A 13,196-nucleotide genomic window follows, 5' to 3' on the forward strand; every position below is an offset into this window, starting at 1 on the left:
GTAAAATAGGGAGAGATTTTTGTGTGTGGGCTCTTTTTCACTTGGTGATGTCAAACATTTTTCAATAAAGAAGTTCTGTCTTAATGCAGTGAAATTTTAAATAATAGTGCTGTGTTTGAAAAGCATGTTCACAGCTAAATGTTTGAACAAAGAGACAACTTGAGGTTTTTTTCCTTATGTGTCTGTATTTGTATAGTCAAATATTTCAATGCTATTGAAAATACTTTTATGAAAGATTGTATCATAAGATCTACATTTAATAAAGTATTGTTCTGAGAGGAAGTAGCAAACTTGGGCTTTTGGTTGCATCCCAGATAGAAAATCTTTTTCAGGATGTAAATTATCCAGGTTTTATCCTCAAGGTGCTTTTTCCCTCAAATTGAGTAGTCTAATACTATGGTCAAAATGTCCTTGTGAATGTTTGCTGTTGGCACTGCACCTTTGGGGATCTCAGCCTAAGGAGGCAGCAAAAGGACAAATGAACAGTAAATATTACTTCAGAATGGCATAAGACAAAGCAAATTATGTAGTTTGATACTGGCTTGCATTTATATAGAATTCCAGTTTACTATACACATCAATTAGAAAAGAAAATCTGTTTTTTCAAAAAGTATCTCAAAGAGCAAGATGTTTAGCATTAGGGTAACCTTTACAAGTTTTGGTAGCACATGAAATATTTCCCTAAGTTTGCTTTTATTTTTTGCTCCTTATGATCCATGTTCTTGATGGTAATTTTGTAAGACAGAACCAGAAGCTGACATGCCTTCCCACAGCTTGATATAAATCTCCTCTGATACAAAATGAGTTGAGCTGCAGTGAACTTAAATGCTAATGCTGAAGACAGCAGACAACCTGCTGTTTAGTATTACAAAGTTTTACCTTTGGCTTACTCCCACATCTTCCTTGTTCCAGGGTGAGCTAAACTGGCACCTTACTGTGGCTGATGACAAAAAGCTGTTCTTATTTGCAAACAAAATAATTGTATGATCAAAAGACTCACTAATAAAGAATGTTGCACGAGGTTGCACAAACCATAGTGCTGACTTCAGCCAGCTAATGAATAATCCCAGTTCCTATTTAAATATATAAAAATTATCAAATACATTTGACTGTATGGATATGACATTCTGGCTTTAGAAGAAGGAGTATTTTTCTCAGCCTCATAACCTGTATACTGGTAGAATGTATTTGATCTATAGTACTGCATATTTTATTTCATAAGTATTTTCTACAATACATATTATTCTTTTAATGAACTACTTCTAAAGTAATGGCCTTTTAATGATAAGGTATCACAGCTTCCTTTCTCCACTCTATGAAGTTTCATGTAATAAACTGAATTTACTAAATAACAATGAGTCTTTCATTTAAGCCTTTCAGAGGCTTAAATGTTCTAGGTTGTTCTCCTTTAATCAGAGAAGAAAATTTAGTTAGAATTAGAATAAAATTAGAAGAAAATCTAATCAGGAGAAGAAAACTGATGCCTACCTTTCTGCTACAAATCTGATCCTGCTGAATAGTTCTGCTTCTTAAACTTTGCAGGATGTAGATGACTGGCTATGTGTGGTAGATACATGAGAAATATTTCTGAGTTGGGGCAGGTCTAGTTCATCCATAGTGGGCTGCCTTGTGTCCCTTCCACCTGTGGAATGGGGCAGTGTAATTCCACCAGTGGAATGGGATCTGTCTCCACAGTATCTGAAAGAAAATGCTGAAATCAAGCACTGAAGCTGATGAAGGTCAGACTTCATAATGGGGAAGATGAAGGGCTAAAGAAACAGAAAGCTCTGCCTCCATAACCAGTGGGGTGTTTTGGAGTTCTTGGTTTATTAGCAGATATATATAGTCTGACACGGAAAAATATTGCCTGCTTGCTTGCCCTTCGTCTGTATTGCTTTGTCTTTATCATTTGAGATACTAATTCTTATGTCAGATTGAAGTAATTAGGTCTTAAGTCTTCTATCCCTCTTCCCCACAGCAAATTTTTCATCCCCTATTTCTAAATCCCATTGTTTAGAGCCTATGAATTTATGTGGAGTTATGAGTTGGGCAGAGCCCATCATGTGAAGATCATCAACTTGAAGGCTACATGCTCAAATCTGACTCTGAGCAGGGTGAAGAAGGTCCATGTCTTGCAAGGAGGTTCTTTAAATACATTGGGAATTCTGTGGTGTGCTTCTTAGTTCATTTAGAAGAGTTACTTATAACCCTGGGCTAAACTAATTGCAAGGCTGATTTATTTATATTTCTGTTATTTGTCTGATAGGGCACTAATTTTATATTAAAATTGAATCCTTGATTTACATCAAGAGATTGAGAAATGATAAGTTTTGAAAGTATAATGAGAATCTCCTAATCTGTTCTTTCTTACGCTTTTTTTGGCTATTGCATTAGTGAGCTGTGTTGACTGCTAATTTTTTTTTTCAATTATTTTGATTATTGTTCATGTGGTTCTCTGAAAGTGATCCTACATCCTGTATAGCTGTAATTTTAACTAAGGTTTTCTGACATGTAGGTATTTGTCTCCTAGGAAAAGTCTCACCTTGGGAAAAGAAGCTTCTCCACTTGATTCTGATTTAATCACAGAGTAAACTGAATTGAAAGTGACTCCAAGGATCATCTATCCAATTCCTAGCCTTGCACAGGACCCTCTCAAGAGCCATGTCATGTGGCCAAGAGTAGCTGCTATTCTGAAATACTACAGAAAGGGTAAGAGAGTTTCTCAGTAAAGTACCTTGTTTTGTGATTGACAGTTTCTTGCAAATAAGAAGGAAAAGTGTTTGTGACTTTTTGTGTTGAGCATATTAGTGTATTGCTATAAATTTTTTAAACCAAGATGAGTTTTATGGTTGAAATTTTAAATGTTTAACTGTGCTACACATATAGACAATGTCACGGGGTATTGGCAACATAGTTTAAGCAAATTATGGTAATTACAGTGGTTTAATAAATTGATTTGAGCAAATTGGTTTGTTTTGACTTTGTGGACCTGCTTTCAGCATATGGAATAAGGTAGTGCAGCTTCCTGTTTTGTTGTTGCAAGCACGGGAAACAGTTTCAACCAACTGCAGTTGAGAATGTGATGAACAGCAAAAAGATTTAAAGAAAAGTATCTTTTCAGTTTTCTAATTACAGATGTAAGGGTTTTGCTAATCTGTCTGCACAGATTACTAGATTGGATATCTGGAATGAAACTGTTGTCTGTTTTAATTTCTTCTTTGATTTTTTCCTGCAAAATGGGAGATAGAGCTAACTTTTTTGTTGTTAATGAATAATACTTGTGTTCTTTCTCTGCCAATGTTCCACATTAGTTGTTTATGTGCCAATTTAGTTGTTTTAAAATAGTTCTCCTAATGCTGGAAATGATGGATATGTGATGTGTTTGAATATTCAAACAGTGGTATTTTCCTTCTATTTATAACCTTTCATTGGTCATTGGATCCTTGTTCCAAAGATATTTATTTATTTTTGAGATGTTTGTAAAGAACACCTCCAGAGATTGTTAACATTTGTCAGCACTTGGAATGACAGCTCCAGTCACTACAGAAGACAAGTAATTTTCCTCTTGAAGGAAAGGGATGCTAATCTCCACATACAGTAACATGTTTTGAGAAACATAATGCACTAAGAAAATGTACCAATTACTTGGCTGAAAATTGCTTCCCTTCTGCAAGATAGACAATCATAACATTTTTTGGAGGTTTTTTTTTTACTAGTTTCATAACATAACTCCCTCTTCTACAAAGTTGGAAGCATGAAGTTTTAGAGCAGACAAGTGTTCTATCAGGTATTGGAGCAGCATTGTGCTGTGGCATGGCATTTCAGATTCTGAATTGTGTCCAGGCCCTGCAGCTGGAAAACAAATGGGATCTAATTTATTAAGAGAATGATTGAGTGCATATATGCTCCAATGTGTTTTACTTACACAGCCAAAGGGTGATGCTCACACTGTTGTCCAGGATGGGAAGTTATTTTTTAGGTGTGGTTTCTAAACTGGCTTTCAGAAGCACATTACTGCTTTTTACATGGAAGTAATGTGGAGGTTGTAGGTGGAAATTATATGTATGTGCATGAATGAGTGTATGTCTCAATATAATTACTGGCATATCCTAAGCCAAAAGAGTGAGGAAAATGGCAATTATATTAATGAAGTTGCTTAATTGCATATAATGAAATTTTTAATTTACTGCATTCTATTGAAACTATCACTGACCTAATAAAGACTATACCCTTTTACTTCTCTTGTTTCCTGTTTAAATCAGCAGGAGTGTATTAAAGCAAACTGCTTAATTGTTGAAAAATTAGATTATTTGGGATGTAGAACGAAAACAAAAAGATAGTAATATAAAAATTGACTCTATTTAATAAGCAGTTAGACAAAACTATCTTTTTTAAGATGTTTTGTGCCACAGGCTTATGACATTAGCAAATGAGTCATATCAAGTCACTTCACTTGAAAAGATTTCTAATATTTCAGCTGGAAGCCATTTGCAGTTATGTCTTCTGAAATTAAAGAACTTTGTTGTTTTCATTCCCAGCCTTGTGGGACTCCAATGGGGCAGCAAGATAGGCAGTAAGTGGCCTGTAAGGGCAAGGAAGAATAAAAGAGAGAAAAGGCATGATTACAGCTCATTCTGAAGATACGTTCTTAAATCGACAGTGGATTTCTGAAATGTAAACAGGATAGCTGGAGTTGTGTCCAGCTCCTTTCTGCTCAGTGTTCCATCCCATCCCACCACTGTGCTTTCCTGGTGCTCAGACCCACCTGTGGAAAATGTTCCTTCTATGCCCTGCTGCCATCACTTGTGTACCTTGTCTCTCCATCTCCTTGAGAGCCCTCACTCCCTTAGCAGCACAGGCATTAGCTGCTGCTGCTGCCCTCTGCAAGGGAATTGCCAAAAGGAATTGCAGAGGTGGAAGGAGAGAAAAGTTTGGGATGAAGTTCAAGTGCTGGGCAGAGATGCCAGAATAACAGGTTTCTGGTAGGATACAATAGACACAACTAGGAAAAAAGTCATGCTAGCATAAAGGCTCGAACATCTGTTTAATGGTTTAGAAAAAGTTTAATGTTCAACTTCACTAATGGCACTAAAACTTGCTGTTGTTAATGTGAATGATAAAGAGTGACTCACTCCAGTGTCTGATGAGTTTTGTGAGGGATGATTCCAGCTGGAGCTCTGCAACTGTTGTATTTGATTCATAGCACTTTGCTGGAGAATTCCAGCAGGAGAAAACCTATTTTGAGGTGTGTTGTTATGCATGTTTTTGGCATCTGACTAATCCAGTTCTATTTTTTGTTACTAACCCTGGTTATTGCCTGTATGGGTATTGTGTACTAGTGCTTAACTTCATTATAAGAACTGAAACATCTCAAATGTTAAAGTTTTATTTAAATCTTCTTGTACTTGGCTTGTATGTGGGGAAATACACAGCCTAAGTAAAGACTTCATGTAAGGAGGATTGTTGTATTAAATGTAAGCCTGGAAATCCAATTAACTGCTCAACAAGTTGAATATTTTTTTTCCAGAAACACTCTGGTTTTGGTTTGGGTTTTTTTTTTTTTCCCCCCCGCTCTGAGCGATTTTCATCATCCCTCTCTTACTTTTAAGCTAGTTGTATCTTTGGAAAAGTAATAAAAGCTTATTTCCTTTGTAACTTGGTTTGTATACTCATGGCTGTCACATTAATCTGGTGTTAGTATTAGATTTTAATAAAAGGCTCTGCATAGTAAGAAAGAGCTGTGCTGATATTATAGTGTATTTCATATAATTTAATTTTTTGTTTCTAATATTTATGCTTTTGGTATATTGTGAGTGATATTGGACTTTGCCAAACATATTTTATAAATACTAACCAAACAAAACCCCAAATACAGGAGTTAAATTGACGCAATACTAAGACAGTGACAAAAGAAAAAATCTGAAAGGGTAGAAATCTGCAAAGTGCTTATCTGTTACCTGGCTTTGAGACTCAGGGGAAAGAATTGAGTATTAACAGTGAACTAATGTTTCTTATTAGCAATTTCATTTTACATTAACAGTTGCAATGAAGTTTTGTGTATTTTGTGGAGTTAACACAGGATTTGAGGATGGATTGTGGGGTCGTGGGTGTTAGAATCCCGTTGGAAGGTTTGTACTGGGGCATGTTTGTATAATTAATTACTACAGGTGGGCTAGAGGCAACCCAATGGCTTTCCACATCTTGATAAACACATTAATCAGTTCAGGTTGCTTCCCACCTAGGGGGCTAAGTTTTGGCTGGTCTCATGGTTGAGATGACAGCTACATCTTGTTGGGTGAGGCAATCATGGAAAAGAGTGTGGCAGAGATAGTGCTGCTTCAAACAAACAAGAAATTCCCATATGCCCTGCTCCTGCAGGCAAGAAAAATTTGCCTATTAGTAATTCCTAAAAGTTATTGCCATTGTCTTATTTGTTATCCATCATATAATCTCCCATGGCTTTTTTCTAAATTACAATATTATAGTTTGAATGGGAAAAAGGAGGAACCCTTCCTCCCTTCTCAAAGAACTGTTAGAAGCAGAGTGCTCTGTCTAGTTAGTGTGGGGTTTATGGATGCTTGTAAAATGTGTTTGTGCTTTTTCTGTTAAGAGTTTTTTTTGTAATAGCTCTTGCTGCTTACAGCTTTTGTCACTGTCTGTAGAGACATTGGTTTCTGACCTTGGGAAATCTACTGTAATTATTTAGTAAATCTAATATGTGAAGTAGGGTAGAGAAAAAACCCCACTAATTCATAATGAACTACAGCCTGAATGAGCTCTACATGTTTTTAAAAGTCAATAGCAGAGATAAAGTCTAAGGTTGTGTTGGTTTTTTTTCTTTCTCTTTCCTTTTTTTTTTTTTTTTTTTTTTTTTTTTTTTTTTTTTTAACAGAATTAAAGTTATTTGAGGACTTTTTGGAATCTGGCTTCTTGAAAGTGTCAAGGATTAAAAAATATCCCCAAACAACAAAGCAACAAGCTCTAATTTCCTTTCCCTTTATCTTTTTCTGATGACAAGAATAGAAGACTCATTGTTTAGTTTTACTAACATACTTTCATAAGGATTAAAATCCAAATGCAATTGAATATATTCTTGAGAGAGATTGACTTTTGAATTATATTTTCAGTTTTGGAGGTCTCAATACTATTTGCAAAGTGACTACTGCTGATCTGTTCCAATTTCAATGAAAAGTATTTCTAGTTACTTACATTTTAGAGAGCACACCACATGTAGTTTTTTGCCTGGGAGCCTGAAAAGACAAGTGGAGTTTTTGTATGTCAGGGATTAAGAACAGGGTGAAAGTGTCACAGATATGGTTTGTGTGTCTCCTTTCTTGGAGATGAAAAACTGCTTTGGTTTGTCAGAGGCAGGCCCTGTGTGGGTGGGGAGATACTGCTGTTACAGCCAAGATTTATGTTTTCATTTTCCAGCTGGTCTTTTTGTTTCTGAGGTTTTTATTGTTATAATTTAGTTTGGTAGGTAAGCCAGAATGATGCTGGTTAGGATGCTTTGAGTTAGGGACTGGTGGGATGGGAATGTGGCTTTTATCTTTTCTGGGAACTTGGTGTGGCAGTCAATGTAGTTGTAAAAAAATGGCATAATGATGCTGAAATATGTATCTTTGGTAACATCAGGACATATTGATATTTGCCTCATGATTGCTGGGCTAATATGAGGGAGAAGAGAAAAAAGCAGCAGCCTGCTGCCCATCTTAGATTTCTAAATGCCATAAAAATATGCAAGATATGTCAAAGTTACATGCTATAAAAAAATCTGGTGAAGTGATTCAGAGGCCTGAATATTTATATTGCCTTATTAACAGGATTGACATTGGTTTGTCAAGGTTGTACATGCTCTGAGGTCCAGACTGCTGCTTAATTTGAGCATGGAAATCTATGGGTAATCATTAGAGGTGGAAAAGGGAATTAGCAGTGATCTTCTCACATAACTAGCATGATTACTATCAATGAGTAGGTGTGGAAAGAGGAAGAAAGGGACTACTGTTGTGTTGGCTGATCCTGATGAATGTCATCCCATTTAGGGAAATGGGTAAAATATTCCTGTTCAAGAAAACGTTGACAGAATTTTCAGTGAAGATGGTGAATTTTCAGAATGATGGAAAAAGTAAGAGAATGGAAGAGGAAGATCAGAGAATTGCAAACAATTTACCTAACTTAAATTCAAGTAGAGTGCTAGGGCTTACAATCTTTGACAAAATTAAATAAAACCATGCCATGCAAGGCATCTTGAAGGGCAACTCCTTTCAAACCAGTCTAATTTAATTTTATGAAAGTGGCAGACCTTTTAGGCTTCAGATGAGATGCAACTTACCTTTAACACCTGGACTTTTTTTTTTTTGCATACTGTACTTTTAAGCAAAGAAAAGAAATATGTAGTAGAGGAAACAGCTGCTATTTCACCTAGTAGTTAGGAAACTGTGCAGACTGTGTGCAGCATCTGCTGTTGAATAGGGGACTGAATGTGTTCTGGAGGGTTTAGTTTGGGTCTGCTCAGCATGCTTCTTTACTTTGTAGGTGGCCATGAGGAGGAAACAGCAAGAAGTTTGGAGGACAGGATTAGGATAAACATGCTGGAGCAAAAGTCTGCAAAAAGTTGGGAGAAATTTAGTAAGGGCTTTTGCAGTGTGCTACCCTTTGGAATAATTAGCTGCACAATCACAAAGTGAAGGAACTTTTTTTGCTTAGAAAATACTGAAGAAAAGCTTATGGTAACTCTGTTGGATATGACACTAAATGTGAACCCACACTGTTCTGCTTGTTTAAAAATAATTTATAAATAACATTACTTTATATTGTGTACAATAGGATATTGGCAGAACTTATATATCATGTTTGGGCCACTGAATCTAAAGAAAAATGGGATAAACAGCAGAATCAAGAAGGTAAGAAAAGCAGAGGGAAGAGCAAGCAGTTACAAGGCCTACAGAGAGCAGGAGAGGAGAAAAGTTAATTTGCATTGAGACAGATTCAGGTCAGATGTTAGAAAATTACTTTTTTGAAAGTGAGTGAGGTAGGTAACCTCATCCAATGCCTGGGGAATGTTGTGGAGATCTCTGCTGCTGGAAGTCTCACTTAGAGAAGCTGTGTGGATGTCTTAGCAGAAGTGGTTGGTCTTCCCAGGGATTATATGACCTGTTGAGACCTCCTTAATGTGTTGTCTTGCTTTCTGGAAAGTTTTATTTGAAGAAACAAACCCCTTAACATCCCAGAGCAAAACAAACCAAACAACCCAGAGCAAAAAATCCATCTATGAGTCAACCAAAACTGTTATAAACCAGTATTCCTCAGTAATATGTATTGTGGCCTTTTAATATGAGCTTACTTCTGGGATTTCTCACTCATCTGTTTACCAGTTGCTATCATTATTCTGATCATTTTTTCCTAATGGAAAGCAGAATGAAAACTGCCATACATCATGAACTTTCTTAAGGGAAATGTCAAAAGTGTCATTCATTTGGGAAATTTAAATACCGAGTCCTTTTCTTGGACTTCTCTGCAGTGTGTCATACAGTGTTTTACTCTGGTCTTTCAGAAAACAATGCAACATAAAAAACAGTGCTTGAGGTGTCAGCTTTTCTATTATCTCTGTTATTAACTGCATACTCTGTTTATAGGGACTTGCTGTAACACAGCATGGTCCAAATATTTATTGTTCAGGAAGCAGCATTTTAGCTCGTTTACATGACAGGAAACATTTTAAAAAAATCTTTTATGTTGATTTACTGTCAAGGCAGCAAAGCATATCCCTGGTAATTTTATTGCTGCTATTTAGCTAAATATTACAGATTTATTTATTTATTTAAACTAGCTGCATAATGTTGGGATGTATACCACTTTGCCTCAGAAATCTTTGTGAGTATATTTGATATTCACATTCTTCCTTTGTCTGCTGTTTTTAGAGGAATGTGATAGGTGATGTGTAGGTGATACATTACAGATTAAAAAAATTTAGGTGGTTCAGAGAGTGACATAAACATTTTCCAAAAAATGCATCTTTTTACCTGATCTGTTGCCTGCCTTCCTAAGGAAATGAGGCATATGCCATCACTCCATCTCTGTGTTCTAGCAGCTAATGAATCTTTCTGCCAATTTAATGAAAGATCTTAAGAATGTTGAGGTTTTAGACATTGCATGAAAATTGGTGTTGGTATGGAGTAGAAACTCATTTTTGTTCCCCCACTGTCAAGAAGGAAGGGAGGCTTCTGCTCTTATGACCTTTATTTTCAGGATGTGTTGCTAGAAGAGGCTTTTCTCTGGGAGAAAAGGGAACAAGAGTCCTGTGTTGAGGAGTCTAGGATTAAATTTGAGAATGTGGTGCTGCATGTAGGTGTTCTTTGGGCAAGAATTGAGCAGATGCACATCAACTTGCTTGGTCTGAAACAACAAATCTATACAGACTTGGTGTGGCTTTGGCATGTTGGGTGGAAATGAGCTGTTACAATGACAAATATCAGGAATGTGAAGGAAAACTGGGGCTTGTGAGGGGCTTGGGAGACACCAGGCAAACTAGTTTAGCTGCTCAAAGAACGATTAGTTAAAGTCCTTGACTTGTTCTTTTGTTCTTGAAGCTGTTCCTCTTGTTGACTGAAATCTAGTCACAGATGACCAGACATGGACTGCAAATTAATTTGAAAAGACTGTTTATAATATTCTGATTATTCTTTGGTTGAACTGAAGAAACTTTTATAACATAGTACAGAAAATTTTGTGCCTTTAATTCCATTTCCCTTCTGAAATTGTTCCAGGCCACTATAGCACTTCTGTGGTTGCATTTACCATTTTTTACCCTTTAAGAAATGTTAGTCATCAGTTGCTCTTCCACAGCAAGCATTAGAGAACACCTGGGGAGAGGGCAGGAGGGCAGAGGGGAAAGGTTAAGGCAAATGTTTGCAATCACTTTACTCATAGAAAAGTTCAGCCTTAGAAACCCACAGACTAAATTAAAACAAGAAATGAAGCATAACACATTACTGTCTGTATCCAACACATGGTATTAAGCAGATTGCTTATCTGATTTCACTGTCCAGCTGTCATGGGATGAGTGGAAGCTTCAGACAGGCTCTGCTTCAGCCCCAGAACTTGACCACACTTTAAAATGAAGGAATCACTCTGCAAGTTCTAATGATGGCAAACCATATCTATTTATAGAAGTGAATATTTAACAGACAAGAAATAACAGATGCAAGGTCTTAATCAGAATTACTTACTACACATTATAAAACTAAAGACCTCCAAGTAGATTGCAATAAGACATAAAACATTAAACTATATCTAGGTTCCTATATTAAAACTAGCAAAAGAAACAGTATTGATTAGGAGCTGAATGTAACTTGCCACCAGTGTGATGATCATGTACACAGAGTTCTTCACTGAAACTCTTGGCAGTAACAGAGAAGCAGGTGTCCCTACTCAAGTGAGAAACTGCACAAGTTTTCAGGAAACTATTTGGAAGATTCCTGCTTTGTGAAAGTTTGCTGTAGCTTTTATAGTTGTAAAGTCTGGTGTTGCCCCATTCACTTTAACTGTTTGTGCCCAACCTGTGAGCCAGTTGCTCACCCCCTGCACGACACAGTCATGGGCATCTTGTCCCCAAGGACACCTGAAAGACAGTATCAAAGCTTTGCTGGAGTCCAAAGGAATTACATTTGCTGCCTTTCCTAGATCAGCTAGGTGGGTTATCTTGTGATAAAAGGAAATCAGGTTCTAGAGGCAAGACTTTCCCTTCTTGAAGCCATTCTGGCTGTGACCAGTGTCTGGAGATGTTAGGTGCTATAACCAGGATTATGGATTCTTACGTGATCTGCAGCCTATCTGAATCTTAAGTGTTTGTTATAGCTGGGTGCAGAAGTGTTTTGGGCCAGGATTAAGCAAAAGCATACCAACTGGCTTAACTGGACAAAATCCAATAGTGTTGAAGTTTGTATTTTTGTTTCTTCTAATTAAAAGTGACTTTTTTTCCTTTAAGAATGAAAGACAAGGTGTAGGATAGAATGCTACTTTGCAAATTCCTGAATAATGTAACTCATCTAGAAAGCGTTATACCTTCTGAATAATACCAGAAAATCATGAAGTCTTTTGTTTGAGAAAAGTCTGAAATTCTAGAGGGCTGGAGATGTGATCTTCATTCCACAGGAATGTCTCTATTCTATCTTCCATTTACAGTGAATTACTTGCCATATGCTCTGACTCATTTTCAGGTGTTCTCAAGGTGAATTGTATTACTGTTGCTCTTCATAGTGCAAACTGTCATAAAAGCATATCTCCTGCAAAATGCATAATTCATACTTATGATCTCATGATTTACATAAAGTGAAGTCAAGGACCCAAGTCATTTATCTTGAAGATATCTGCTCTCTAAACAAATCTAGGACTGTGAATAAGATGATTGGCTACCCAGGTGATGGGCATACATGAATCCTTGAGTCCTTGAAACCCTTGACTCTTGTATGACATAAACTTACATAATTTCCTTCTCACAATGCTGATCTATATGTTGGTAGCATTAAAAGATATCACTTGCCCTGGCATAATAACAAATAATATAGTTGATCAGTAGTTCGCATATTGAAGGTAATTCACAGGAAGACTTTGGATTGTTCAGAAATCTCTTAGATTACAATAGCACTCTTTCTGTTCAGCTTTCCAAATCACTGCTTTTAAACTTCATAACAAAATTGAAATCAGTGAGACCAGTGAAGTCTCATCTTATATTCTACCACAGATCATGCTGGTATTGCCATGAGGTTAATTGAATTGTATAACTGCAGAAGCCAAACACTAGATAAACATTTTTGTTTCTACATTGGGAGGATATGACCTCTGCTTCTCTTCTCATCAAAATATCCATGAAACCTAATTCCTGTGGCCATCATTCAGAATTGCTGAGACCAGGACTCCTCAAAGAATATGAGAGGGCAATAATCCAGTCATATTGGAATTCTGATTCATTGAACTCTGGCAGCCTGAAGAGACAGTATGATATAATGAGGATTTTTATTGTTTCTCTGTGTTCCAGTGTGAACCACTAAACCTCAGTCAGATCGTTTCTCTTGTGCTTCTTTTATGTTTTTTTCACTTCAAGAAGAAATTGTTTCTACAAAGTGCTTATTCTGGGTCTCTGCTCTGAATTTGTTCCTGGAGAAGCCTTTCTTTCTCTGAGTATTGAGGAGCCACAG

At 36.6% G+C, this 13,196-nt stretch overlaps 1 long non-coding RNA gene across 2 annotated transcripts in view; it reads left to right on the plus strand.

The window, feature by feature from the left end:
• The first annotated feature begins 2,580 nt into the window (after nt 1–2,580).
• LOC306800981 overlaps nt 2,581–13,196 on the plus strand; it is a 28,505-nt gene continuing 17,889 nt past the window's right edge. The window contains exon 1 of one of the 2 annotated variants that reach the window (XR_013773957.1): nt 2,581–2,709. This is a non-coding gene — a long non-coding RNA (uncharacterized lncRNA). The remainder of the gene's footprint in view (nt 2,710–13,196) is intronic. The other variant, XR_013773958.1, reaches the window with a different exon arrangement.

The sequence above is a fragment of the Erithacus rubecula genome (genome assembly GCF_903797595.1).
Source record: "Erithacus rubecula genome assembly, chromosome: 4".
NCBI lineage: Eukaryota > Metazoa > Chordata > Aves > Passeriformes > Muscicapidae > Erithacus > Erithacus rubecula.